Genomic DNA, 10291 nt, shown 5'->3' on the forward strand with positions numbered 1-10291 from the left:
GCAACACAACCCAAACCTATCTGAAACTCACTCGAGGCCCTCAGGACCTCAACCAATAATTCCAACAAGTCATATATCACTACCTGAAGTTAGTCGAACCTTTGGAACACCCAAAACAACACCAAAACACCAAATCAACTTCGGATTCAAGTGTAAGAACTTCTCAACTTCCAAAATTCGCCAACGACGCCGAAACCTATCAAACCACGTCCAAATGACCTAAAATTTTGCACACACATCACAAATGACACTACGAACCTACTCCAACTTTCGGAATTCCATTCCGACCCCGATACCTAATTTTCCACCGCCGACCAAAATCGTCAAATTTTTAACTTTCGCCAATTCAAGCCTAATTCTACCATGGACCTCCAAATTACATTCCGGACACACTCCTACGTCTAAAATTACCCAATGAGGCTAATCGAATCATAAAAATCCAAATCCGAATTTGTTTACTCATAGGTCAACTTTCGATTGACTTTCTCTAACTTAGCTTTCTAACTAAGAGTCTAAGTGCCTCATTTCACTCCAATACTACTCCGAACCTAAACTACCAATTCAAAACAACTCAATATAGTTGAACAACACACAAATAAGCAAAAATGGGGGAAAATGGGCTATAACTCTCAAAATGACTGGCCGGGTCGTTACACGGAGCGATAAGGGTGAATATTGCTTATGTCAAAGTGCAGAGTGATAAGGGTGGATATTGTTATTGTGACAAAAATGAGGGTACGAGGTGTCATATGTTTGTGTTTCTATTTGATGACTTGTGGTCAAAATGGACCTTTACTTGCGTTGAGTTAATATTTACTGAGTACCGATTGTGGAGTATTCATACTATACTTTTGCATATTTTTGTGCAGATCCAGGTTTTGGAGGCAACAGGCCTAGAGAGTGAGAGAATACATTAACCGCAAGGATTCAAGTTTTATGCATTTGATGAACAGAAGTTGTGCCACATGCTGCTTAGAATAAATTGGTCTACTTTAATGTCCCCAATACCCACTAGAAGAACCACTAGATGTTGTGCTGCATGCTTCTTAGTAGTTGTCCCCAATAGCCACTAGAAGAACCCTACACATACGGCGCACGGTCTAAACTCACTGGGTGGGCACTAAAAGATGATGGAACTGGAGTGAAAAAAGATGGTCGAGACACTTCACCCTGGCCACATGCTGCTTTGAATAAATTGGTCTACCATGATGGCCTCTACCAAACTGACCCCTACCTCCATATGAGGTACCACAAAAACTACTAGAAAGTTGATTCCTCATATCCTTAATTATAGCCTTTTCCCCCTGACTATGGATACACTCAATTCTCTGAGATATCTCCACAGCCTGATTAAAAGTAGTCCAAATCTCTAACTCAATCCATAGCAATCTTGATACCATAAGTCAACCCCTCAATGAATCGCCTCACCTTCTCTACCTCGATAGAAATTAAGAAAGAAGCATAATGAGATAGATCTATGAATCCCGCCTCATACTTATTCACGGTCATACGATCCTACTGAAGGCACTAAAACTGACCTCTCAATTCACCAAGTAAGAGGTGATGAACCTGCTGGCCTACCTAGCTCATAAGTCTACCACTATTTCCTAGCAGCCCTTCTCAACTAGAATGTAAGGAAATCTACACCATTGGAATCTACTAATCCTAAAGTGCAAAGCATTTCATGACATCGGTCTAGAAAGTCACGTGCATCCTTAGAAGCGTCACCATTAAAGTGAGAAAGATGTAATCTGAAACCTTTAAAGCCTCTTCTTCTCCTAAGTAGACATAGCAGGCTCAACCACAGGTCTAGCTACCACTACACACTGCTCGCCACAGGTTGACAATACACCCAACATTTGAAATATCACCGCAGCTTGCTCCGGAGTATGAACGACAAGGGTCTAAGCTCCCCCTCCAACCTGAGATGTGGTGGAACCACTGGAACCACTCCAGCCTAAGTTAATGTGTCAATAAAACTTACCATCTTGGCCATAGCCTCTTGGAATACCGGTGCGGCAATAAAACCCTATGTATGCTGAGTTGTCACTGAGCTCGCGACATGATGATCAATAATCTGGTCCTCCGCCTGATCTGCAGGTGGGTCCAATAATATTTATTTGGTCTGCTAACGGGCTACGGTAGGTGCTCTACCACTCCCTACAACTGTGCAACCCTTGGTGGGAGCCTTGGCCCTACCTCGGCTCCTGCCTCTCTTGGCTATAGCTGGTGGTGCTGCCTCTCCATCACCCATCGATGCTGCTGAAGAATGAGTTCTCATCATATGTGAGAGAGTAGAAGAGAAAGATTTAGATTTAGACAATAATAATGTACCATAAAGAATCAAGAAAGGGAAAGTTCCTAAAGCCCTATATCCTCTCGCAGATAGATACTGCCATCGTTTTATCGATCCACAAGACGCTATTAGGCATGCTCGTGACTTATAAGACCCTTAGAACCTAGAGCTCTGATACCAATTTATCACGGCCCAAAATCCCATCAAAGATCATGATGGAACCTAACTTGCTTGCTAGGCAAGCCAACACCTATTAACAATATTAGAAGCCAAATTTTGAAGTCATTAACAGACTTATGATAAAATATAAAAACCGAATAATCTCAAAACCAGTATAAAAGTATAAATATCTAAGACATGGTCTAAACATGACCACAATTGTCTAGCAATGCCCGGTGTCACAATATCACGAGCATCTAATACGAGTGAATTGTGTCTATCAAATAACAATATTTCTCTGAAAGAAATAAAAAAGATTAAAATAGATAATCAATGGAGGGGGATTCCATGTGTTGTGGATCAAAAAATTAGGCAGCTCATCATGAAGTCTCTGATGTAAGTCCATATGTAGTTGGATGGGTATTACTAGTACCGGCCTCAAAATCTGCACAAAAATGTGTAGAAGTATAGTATGAACACAAGACTACGGTACTCAGTAAGTATCAAATCTAGCTTCAAAGAAGTAGTGACAAGAGGTTGATACTGACACTCACTAGCAATTTGATAAGCAAGTAAAAGCATAAAATAGAACAATAGCTAAGGAATGATATCATCAAATGAGTACAAGGTAGAGGCATAGTAATATCTGATATCTAGACATATTTTTCAGGAAAAGAAAACACAATACAAAGTCAAATATCTCAATTACCTCCAAAATCAGGATATAAACCAATCAATAGGTATATATGAGAGCTACTGCATGAATCTAGAATGCATATGCATGCTCATTATTAAATCTCAATACCTAACAGTACCAATCCATATGCCTGACATTGGCCAAGTATCTAAACTAACACCAATTTGGGTGCCTGCGCTCATAGGGCCAAAAGTAATATGGGTAATCACCTGACTTCGAAGGGACGGATCCATATTCAAGCATTGTTGCAGCGTGCAATCCGATCCACTAATAACACTGAAATCCATAATCAATTTCTGCTCTATCTTTAGTACCAAAATCCTAAACTTTCTTCAATATCCAACTCTCCAACTCATGTATATGGATATGCGATGATGTAATAAAGACGTACCAAGATATAATAATAAAATATGGATAAATATTTATATGAATAAGAGATGACTATGGCTAATATGTAATTCAGCTTTCCATAATAGTTTAATATATTCATTTCATATTCTTAGGTTCGATCATGATATCAAGCATGAGCAATAAGAGCCAATAATCACTAATCATAAGTCAACTAAGGAAATTGCATGAATATGGCTAGGGGTGTACATAGGTCGGGTTGGTTCGGATTTTTCAATTATCAAACCAAACCAATGGTGTCGGATTTTTAAATTTATAAACCAAACCAACAAAGTCGGGTTTTTCATTCTCGATTTTTCTCGGATTTTTCGGGTTTTTTCCTGTAAAGTCTTCATAGCATAAAATATGTAACTTGTGCTCCAAATATTTCTTAAGTCCTAGTAAAATACAACTATATAATATATTTTCCAAGAAACTAACACAATAATATGAGATAAGTCATAGCATTATACTAAAATATTCAATAACAAAGACAAAATAATAAAATTACATAAAACAAATATTGCTAATTAATAAGCCATAATAAAAATTAACATAATCTAAAAATACTATATAGGTCATGTTAAAATAAGTATAGTTAATAAATACTAATATTAATTATATAATAAAGCACTAAAGAAAAAGATAAACTAAGTTATGCATTTTCATTATAAACAATGTAAAACTAAAATAATTATCCAACACGTTCGCCATTCCTAGTATTGAATTGAATTTCTTTTGTTAGCATTAGTATTGATTTGAACTTTGTTTGAGTTACTACATTTATGGGCTATAAAATTTATTTACCATTCAAGAATGTTAAGTCTAAACTTGAAATAATACGTTAAAAGATAAAACTGTGAAAACGTTTAAGAAATATTTATAAATTATATTATAATTTAAAAATTATATAAATGTACTATCGGGTTGGTTTGATTTTGGTCTGACGTTTTTAGTTAAAACCAAATCAAACCAATTATGGTCGGGTTTTATTTTCCAATGCCAAACCACATCGGGTTTTTTTTTCGGTTTGACTCGAATTATCGGTTTGGTGTGGTTTATCGATTTTTCCCGTACACCCCTAAATATGGCTAAAGTAAAAATCCCAACACGGTGAAAGAAGTCCATCACATTCAAATCAATACATCATAGTCTAGCATGATCTCTAACTATGATTAATATTCATCACGTAGTCATGAAATCAATAAAATATGGATAACAATTCATAAAGTCTCAACAAGGTATAATTTAAGCCTAACTCTAATCAGATATCATAACCTAGCCACGCATACACGCTCGTCACTCCGCATATACGAAGCACCTAAATTAGGTAGCAAATAGCAAAGAAACCATCTATAGGGAGAATTTACAAGGATAGACAAGAGACTTACCTCCACCCGGTAACAACTTCAACCTAAAACATCTTTTCCTCTCAAATCAACTTGTACACGACTCAAATCTAGTCAAATGCAACTCGATAAAGTCAAACAAAGTTATAGGAATCAATTCCAAATAATAAAGTTTCAATCTTCAATAAAATTTCAAAGTAAAAAAAAGTCAACTCGGGCCCATATGGTCAAAATTCGAGTTAAGGGATAGATCCCTACTACCCATAACCCCACGAGTTCAAATTTGTGATTAGATTCCAAAATCGAATCCAAATCGACCCACAATTCCCCAAATTATACTCTCTAAAATTGTAGACAAAAAACTCTAGATTTCTCTTCCAAATCTCATGTTTTAGGTGTTAATAATCCATGTAAATTCTTGAAATATAACCACAAATGAGTAGAAATCATTTACCCCTTAGTCTTGTATGAAAATCTTCTTTAAGAATCGCCTTTCTCCAAGTCTAGAGTTCAAAATATGATACAATGGGCTAAAATCCTGAAATTCCAACTTAAAAAAGTCTGCCAGCGATACACATCGCGATCGCGACAGCCCCTTCGCGACCACAAAGGCCAAACTCATCCCCCAACTCCTGCTCCACATTGCGAACGCGAAGACCATCTAGCAAATGCAATGCCCAAGTCTGACAAGCATATGCGAACACAGGCCTTGCTCTGTAAACGCGAAGGCCAAACCTCTGCCTAACTCCACACCATCGCGAACGCGACCCCATGCACGCGAACGTGATGCTTCAACCCCCATCCCTCCATGAATTCGGACCCATACACGCAAATGCGAAGATAAAAATCCCACTTGCCAGCCCCCTCCTCCGCGAACGCGGGACCCACCTCCAGAATCGTGAAAGCATCACCCTGCATCTGAAAACCAGCAGCTGCAAAACATAAGAAAATAGTCTGAAACCATCCTAAAATACACCCGAGCCCCCCGAGGCCCCGTTCAATCATACCAAAAAGTGCATATACCTAATTCAAACTTATCCAGGGGCTCGAAACACCACAAATAATATCAAAAGCAAGAAATGACCGATTCACACTTAGAAGATCAAAATCCTTCTCTTAACTTTCAAACATTCCAACTCCATCAAATGCGTCCGATTCACACTTTGACATTCCGGATCACAACCAAAATTTTCACACAAGAGTCAATCAACTAAATGAACCTATCCAAAATTTTGGAATACCAACAGGAGTCCGATAACATCAAAGTCAACTACCGGTCAAAACTATAAACTCTCCAAGCATTCAAATTTCCAACTTCCAGTAATTAGAGCCAAAACCCTCTAGGAACCTCCAAATCCAATTCTGAATATACACTTAAGTCTAAAATAACCATACAGGCCTATTGAAACCATCAAATTTTGATTATAATATCGTTTACTTAAAAGTCAAACCTTGGTTAACTCTAGCAACTTAAGCTTCCAAAAATGGAACTAAGTGCTTCAATTTACTCTCAAGCCTTTTTTCACGACCCAAAATCTAACTAGTTGTGATGGTACCTAACCCAACCCGTTAGGTAAGCCAATTACCAAATATCCCATTCGAATAATGATTATTAAATCAATGTAAGTAAATAAATGTCTTAATCTTATACAATCCCCAAAGGTTCTAGTAGGGAAGGATCTGAGCTTACAAGATCACAAAAAGGCACAATTTCAAAGCCTGGCCTTTGCCTTGTAAAGCCTGCTTAAAGCCAGCTCATTCCTGGCTTTTGCCTTGCAAAGCCTGCCTAAAGCCAGATCAAGCCTGGCTTTTGCCCTGCAAAGCCTGCCTAAAGCCAGCTCAAGCCTGGCTTTTGCCCTGCAAAGCCTGCCTAAAGCCAGCTCAAGCCTAACTTTTGCCCTGCAAAGTCTGCCTAAAGCTAGGCTCCTCTTCTACACATTAATTTTGATGAGTGAGCACATGATTAATACTTGGACAAAATTAGTCCACTGCATATGGAGATCATATAGTAGCTACACTTGGAAGACTATGTTGGCTTCAACTCTGTGGTGGAGATGTTTGGAATTCATTGGACAGTATACCCTGACGCCTGGTGAGAGCTTGATAGGTGATGCTTGGTATTTGCCAATGACAATTGGATTCACATACACTAATAGGAGAAGGAAGCATTCAACTTATCATGTTGTAATAGTTAGTTCATTAGATTTTAGCTTTACTATCTTTTTAATAGCTAGTAGCTTCATGCAACTTCTATTTTGGTTTGGACATCATGTAAGCTTTGGACCCATTTTGGGATTTTATTTATATATTAGCCACTAGGCAAGTGTTGCCGAGTGGTATAGTTGCTTTAAAAAAAATTGTCAATAGCAGACTCCCTCACTTGGCTTAAAGCCATAGATTAAAACATTCCATAACTCACAATACCAATACTCTCTTACTGCCATAATGCCACAGTCAGTCCAACTAAACGTCTTCCCAAGTTCATACAATGCCAACCATAAAAATACCTCAATCATCCTCTAAGCTCGTATTCATCCTTTTAACACACAAGTAAACTTTCTCAACCAGATTCAAATTCAAATCTCTACCCATACACCCCGTAGGCAAAAAAAAGAAACTCTCTACTCACATCATAAGGAATACACCTACGTAGAATACTCTGCAGGGGATAACCCACCTACTTAGCCTCAAACGGGTATCTTGTTATACCCTTTCGCAGTCAAAACTACTATGCAATCACTTAGTCTATTTGAGTCCAAACTCATTAACCAGACATGAGAGTTTGGTTTGTCCCAAAATTTAACAATGTGAAAGATCCTTCAAAACATTCATTACTCGAGACTGTTCGTCATATCAAATCGAAAATCAAGCACCCAATGGCCTTTCCTTTACATTTCAAGGAAACATTTCTCGTCATATTCCAATCATCTTAACACATTCCGCGGTTACATCATACCCATCACACCGTCAATCCACCGCTCGTTGAGCCACAAATTCCACTCTATGGTCATTACCGGACATATAAGTCCAATTGTACGAGTTACAACTGAAGCTACCGAGCTTAAGCTGCGGTCTAAACCTGGCCTCAAGTCCTCCAGACTGGCCCATCACCAAAACATAGAATACTCATCTCGAACTTCGTTCATGAAATCACAAGACGGCGATGCACAGCTATTACCGAGCGCTCATGTGCGCATACGAATACATGGAAGGAATTCAAAGAGTTTATGTCTCAAGCTGAATCAATTGTGCACGATAAGAAAAGAAAGATGGGAAGTATAGCCTCTCGAAGATAAGTATGGACGTCATCATACCGTTTTGCAAAACTCTACTAGACACTTGCTCATAACGCGTAGAACCTATGAACCTAGAGCTCTGATACCACCTTGTCACGACCCAAAATCCAACTAGTCGTGATGGCACCTAACCCAACCCGTTAGGTAAGCCAATTACCAAATATCACATTCCAATGATGATTATTAAAGCAATTTAAGTAAATAAATGTCTTAATCTTATACAATCCCCAAGAACTGATAGTACAAATCATGAGCTTCTAAGAAAAGAGTATACAAAGCAGCAATGAATTAATTACATAGTATGTTTGAATAATACATAAACAGAGATTTTATAAATCTAAGGCTACCCTGAACAAGAGGAAGCTACAACAGGAACGCGGGTACATCTTCAAATCCCGCAACCATCAAGCACAGCAACAACAACAGCCAACATCTGCACGTAATGTGCAGAAGTGTAGTATCAGTACAACCGACCCCATGTACAGAGTAAGTATAAAACCTAGCCGTAGGTTGAAAGTAGTGACGAGCTTTCACCAAGGTCGGGTCCAAAACCAATAGTCCACAACAGTCCATAACAACATAAATCAAATAATACCAGAAGTAACTCAGAGATAAAAATGCTCAACCAAATCATGATTTCAAAAAAGAAAATAGTTCTTCCTTTCAAATCATTCAGTGAAGACTCATATCTTTTGCCGAAGTTGCCAAAAATATGAATAAGTTTGAAAACAATATTTTTTTAAAAATCCTTTCAATAATAAATAAAATGTCTCATTTTCTTTCTAGATAACCAATGTAAAACAAATGCATCACTATGCCCATCTGTGAACATGTGTGATAAATCATGAATAATATGATACCGTACAGGATGAGAAAAACACATCTCTATGCATGTATGTCATGTGTGCATGTCACTACAATGTATCTCAGAGATTGTACTCATGTACTCACACTCTTAGAGTACTAAATCTCACTGTCTCACATTCTCTCTCACTATGCTCAGCACACTCAATCACTCATCGCTATACAATACTTGTTGTGGTGTGCTGCCTGATCCCTCTAGGAACCTCCAAATCCAATTCTGAATATACACTTAAGTCCAAAATAACCATACGGGCCTATTGAAACCATCAAATTTTGATTCTGATGTCGTTTACTTAAAAGTCAAACCTTGGTTAACTCTAGCAACTTAAGCTTCCAAAAATGGAACTAAGTGTTCCAATTTACTCTCAAGCCTTTTTTCACGACCCAAAATCCAACTAGTCGTGATGGCACCTAACCCAACCCGTTAGGTAAGCCAATTACCAAATATCCCATTCGAATAATGATTATTAAATCAATTTAAGTAAATAAATGTCTTAATCTTATACAATCCCCAAGAACTGATAGTACAAATCATGAGCTTCTAAGAAAAGAGTATACAAAGCGGAAATAAATTAATTACATAGTATGTTTGAATAATACATAAACGGGGCTTTTATAAATCTAAGGCTACCTTGAACAAGAGGTAGCTACAACAGGAACGTAAGTACATCTTCAAATCCCATAACCATCGAGCACAGCAACAACAACAGCCAACATCTGCACGCAATGTGCATAAGTGTAGTATCAGTACAACCGACCCCATGTACTGAGTAAGTAACAAACCTAGCCGTAGGATGAAAGTAGTGATGAGCTTCCACCAAGGTCGGGTCCAAAACCAATAGTCCACAACAGTCCATAACAATATAAATCAAATAATACCATAAGTAACTCAGAGATAAAAATGCTCAGACAAATCATGATTTCAACAAAATATAATAGTTCTTCCTTTCAAATCCATTAGTGAAGACTCAAATCTTTTGCCGAAGTTGCCAAAAATATGAATAAGTTTGAAAACAGTAATTTTTTCAAAATCCTTTTAATAATAAATAAACTATCTCATTTTCTTTCCAGATAACCAGTGTAAAACAAATGGATCACTATGCCCATCTGTCAACATGTGTGAGAAATCATGAATAATATGATACCGTACAGCATGAGAAAAACACATCTCTATGCATGTATGTCATGTGTGCATGTCACTGCAATGCATCTCAGAGATTGTACTCATGTACTCACACTCTCA

Source organism: Nicotiana tomentosiformis, chromosome 11 (assembly GCF_000390325.3).
Source record: "Nicotiana tomentosiformis chromosome 11, ASM39032v3, whole genome shotgun sequence".
NCBI classification, from domain to species: Eukaryota; Viridiplantae; Streptophyta; class Magnoliopsida; order Solanales; family Solanaceae; genus Nicotiana; species Nicotiana tomentosiformis.